The sequence below is a fragment of the Oryx dammah genome, unplaced genomic scaffold, assembly GCF_014754425.2.
Source record: "Oryx dammah isolate SB20612 unplaced genomic scaffold, SCBI_Odam_1.1 HiC_scaffold_25, whole genome shotgun sequence".
NCBI lineage: Eukaryota > Metazoa > Chordata > Mammalia > Artiodactyla > Bovidae > Oryx > Oryx dammah.
The window spans coordinates 7,841,365-7,846,069 of record NW_024070209.1 but is presented as its reverse complement, the minus strand read 5'-3'; positions in this window follow the sequence as shown (position 1 = coordinate 7,846,069).

Here is a 4,705-nt window from a genome sequence, read left to right as displayed (position 1 = left end):
AGTTCATTCATGTTGTTGCAAATGGTACATGCCATGTCTTTTACAGTGCAGTAAATATTCTATTATATACATATGTATGTACCATGCATCTTTCAAATCCTGAAAGTGCTGCACTCAATATGCCAGAAAATTTGGAAAACTCAGCAGTGGCCACAGGACTGGAAAAGGTCACTTTTCATTCCAATCCCAAAGAAAGGCAATGCCAAAGAATGCTCAAACTACTGCACAATTGTACTCATCTCACACGCTATAAAGAAATGCTCAAAATTCTCCAAGCCAGGCTTCAACAATATGTGAACCGTGAACTTCCTGATGTTCAAGCTGGTTTTAGAAAAGGCAGAGGACCAGAGATCAAATTGCCAACATCCACTGGATCATCGAAAAAGCAAGAGAGTTCCAGAAATACATCTATTTCTGCTTTATTGACTATGCCAAAGCCTTTGACTATGTGGATCACAATAAACTGTGGAAAATTCTGAGAGAGATGGGAATACCAGACCACTTGACCTGCCTCTTGAGAAATCTGTATGTAGGTCAGGAAGCAGGTTAGAACTGGACATGGAACAACAGACTGGTTCCAACTAGGAAAAGGAGTGCGTCAAGGCTGTATATTGTCACCCTGATTATTTAACTTATATGCAGAGTACATCATGAGAAACGCTGGACTGGAAGAAACACAAGCTGGAATCAAGATTGCCGGGAGAAATATCAATAACCTCAGATATGCAGATGACACCACCCTTATGGCAGAAAGTGAAGAGGAGCTAAAAAGCCTCTTGATGAAAGTGAAAGAGGAGAGTGAAAAAGTTGGCTTAAAGCTCAACATTCAGAAAAAGAAGATCATGGCATCTGGTCCCATCACTTCATGGCAAATAGATGGGGAAAAAGTGGAAACAGTGTCAGACTTTATTTTTTCGGGCTCCAAAATCAGTGCAGATGGTGACTGCAGCCATGAAATTAAAAGGTGCTTGCTCCTTGGAAGAAAAGTTATGACCAACCTAGAGAGCATATTCAAAAGCAGAGACATTACTTTGCCTACTAAGGTCCGTCTAGTCAAGGCTATGGTTTTTCCAGTGGTCATGTATGGATGTGAGAGTTGGACTGTGAAGAAGGCTGAGTGCCAAAGAATTGATGCTTTTGAAGTGTGGTGTTGGAGAAGACTCTTGAGAGTCCCTTGGACTGCAAGGAGATCCAACCAGTCCATTCTGAAGGAGATCAGCCCTGGGATTTCTTTGGAAGGAATGATGCTAAAGCTGAAACTCCAGTACTTTGTCCACCTCATGCAAAGAATTGACTCATTGGAAAAGACTTTGATGCTGGGAGGGATTGGGCGCAGGAGGAGAAGGGGACGACAGAGGATGAGATGGCTGGATGGCATCGCTGACTCGATGGACATGAGTCTGAGTGAACTCTGGGAGTTGATGGACAGGGAGGCCTGGTGTGCTGCGATTCATGGGGTCGCAAAGAGTCGGACTCGACTGAGCGACTGAACTTAACTGAGCTGATGTATGTACTATATCTTTATCAATTCATCTCTCAGTGGGCACTCTGTTTCCATACTGTACCTATTGTAAACAATGCTGCAATGAATATAAATGTGCATGTATCTTTTCAAATTAGTATTTTGGTGTTCTTTGGGTAAATATCCAGAACTGGAATAGCTGGATCATATCCTTAATTTTTTCAGTTTAGTTCATTTCACTTGCTCAGTCATGTCCAACTCTTTCTGACCCCATGGACTGCAGCACACCAGGCTTCTCAATCCATCACCAACTCCTGGAGCTTGCTCAAACTCCTGTCCATCAAGTCAGTGATGAAAATCTCTATGCTATTTTTTTGGCTTCCCTGGTCCTCCTGCCAATGCAGCAGACTCAGGTTCAATCCTTGGTCAGGAAGATATCCAGGAGCAGAGAATGGTAACCCACTCCACTATTCTTGCCTGGGAAATTCCATGGACAGAGGAGCCTGGTGGGCTATAGTCCATGGGATGGCAAAGAGTCAGTCATGACTTAGTGTCTAACAAACAACACACTATTTTTCATAGTGGCTCCATTGCACAACTATGTTATGTATCCCAGATGACATATTTGAAGCTCTTTTCAAGGAAACAAAACACATTGAGCAGTGGCTTTTAAAGAACAGGAAGATGAGAGACAAAACCAGTTATGGAAATAGGGAGCAAAACTCTCATCTGGCATCAGAGAACTAGAGTCAGCAGTAGACCTCAGACAGACAAAACATTGCAACACTTAACTTTCATGGAGTTCCTTAAATTCCATAAAGATAAAAATTAACAAAATGAGCAGGATACAAGCCCTAAACTTAAAAACTGACCGACTTGTGAGGTCATGTGGTTGACCCCGTCCCTTAACACCCAGTCTCCCGCCATCTGACATTTTGGTTGCGCCGCTGCTTGTCTGCAGCTCACTTCTACATAAGGCTGCTCAACCACTCCCGCTATACTCCTGCTATGCCCTCTGAGCTTGGACTCTGACACCAACACCTGGGCACCTATGTAATGAGGATTAACCCAGGTCTGCGTTAACTTTTGCTGCAGGTCTAAGCTTTCCCTTGCACCCTCTTACTTGAGTCCTTGCTCTAAGTCAGGTCTAATACATTGCTATTTTTAGTTCTTCCATACACTTAAACTTACGGTAGCACCTTTTTTATTCTTTGGTGTAGCACATACAATTATCATTTCAGTAATGTATTTTGTCTCATGTAGGTTTTAATAATACACATTTTAACTTTGAAATGTTGCTGCAATTTCAAAATCAGTGCTTTGTTGCCTTCATCAGTGGCTCTAGTGCTATTAGCTCCATTATATCAAAGACTGACAACATTCCTCAGAAAATAATGATTAGCTAATGCTCTTTCACCCTCTAGGTACTAACACTCGGTCCCAGATTTTCTAATACAACTAATGTGAGGGCTTTTCTATTGAAGATAAAATAGTCAAGATTAAATGCTAGTGTCAGACGCGACTGAGCAACTAACACTTTCACTTTTTAGATTTCTTACTTATTTGTGAGGAATGAAGCAAGGTTGGGGATGAACAGAATATGAAATAGACACAGAAAACAAACATTTCCAGAAACATTGATTATAAATTTTACAATGAATAACTCTGAAATATAATCTGGAAGCCTCTGCTTTATTTTGAAGTAATATTTAGTAAATAAATGTAGTTTCTAGAACTACTGCCTGGGCCATGAAAAGATAATTTAAAATAATTCATTATAACTATTAAAAATGATAGGATAAAATGTTGCTGGGGTTTAAATATATTAAATAAATCATTTAACTGTAATTCTGCGATTTCAGCAAATATAACTTTTTTGCCCATTTCTTTTAGGACTTATTTTATCACATTTAATTTTACATTTAATGATCAAACACAATTTCATTCTGAATTTTCTCATAGTGTATTCCTAAATAAGCACTTTATGAGACTTAAATTCTTATTTCCTTCAGTTCAGTTCAGTAGCTCAGAGAGTCCGACTCTTTGCAACCCCATGGACTGCAGCACACCAGGCTTCCCTGTCCATCATCAACTCCCGGATCCTACTCAAACTCATGTCCATCAAGTCAGTGATGCCATCTAACCATCTCATCCTCTGTCATCCCCTTCTCCTCCCACTTCCAACCTTTCCCAGCATCAGGGTCTTTTCAAATGAGTCATTTCTTCGCATCAGGTGGCCAAAGTATTGGAGTTTCAGCTTAAGCATCAGTCCTTCCAATGAATATTCAGGACTGATTTCCTTTAAGATGGACTGGTTGGATCTCCTTGTAGTCCAAGGGACTCTCAAAAGTCTTCTCCAACACTACAGTTCTTATTTTTTTAAAGAAGTTTTAATACTAATTTATATATTCTCCAATGTTTGGGGACTTAGAAGTTATCAAGCTTTCAATGTTACCAAGTTTTCAATGCTAGTCACACTTTAAAATATTTCCTAGTTTTCTATTGTGAACTTCAGCACAATTACCTGATCACAGTTAACAATAGTTTTACATGTACCTTGATGAATAGAAGAGTAATGTCTGTAATTTCATGTTCTCCCTGGAGTTACAGGGGTTATTTCTCTTAAATGATTCTATGGACTTTAATTCTGCAACCTACTTCATTTTTATAGAAAAGAGTTCTTTGGGTTTCTAAGTATCAACTATGTTCTTCACGTATCACACAGCACAAGTAAATACTGGATGACATTTAGAGAAGATATCTTCTAGAAGGGCAACTTAGCAGAGATAGTTCAAGGTCAACACCAGGGGTGTTAATGTGCCCATTCTGCTTATTGCTGCCAGGAAATTGCATCTGCCTTGGGAAGGGAAGTTTGTGTGGACCTGGGTTTCTAAGATTTGTTGTTGCTGTTGTTTATTGATGCTGTTTACTCACTAAGTCACACCCGACTCTTTGCCAACCCATGGACTGTACCATCCATGGGATTTCCCAGGCAAAAATATTGGAGTGTGTTGCCTTTCCCTCCTCCAGGTGATCTTCCCTACCCAGGAATCCAACCCCCCGTCTCTTACATGGGCTGGTTGATTCTTTATCACTGAAAATGTCTAAGGTTTAGGCAAGGATAAGAGTGTTGGTTAGAGAATCCATTCAGGTCTGGCATCTTTTATCTTGCTATGATTTGACATGTTCTAATACTGTTTTCCTAGTTTTATAGACTATTAGAATTAAGTGATGTCATAATAA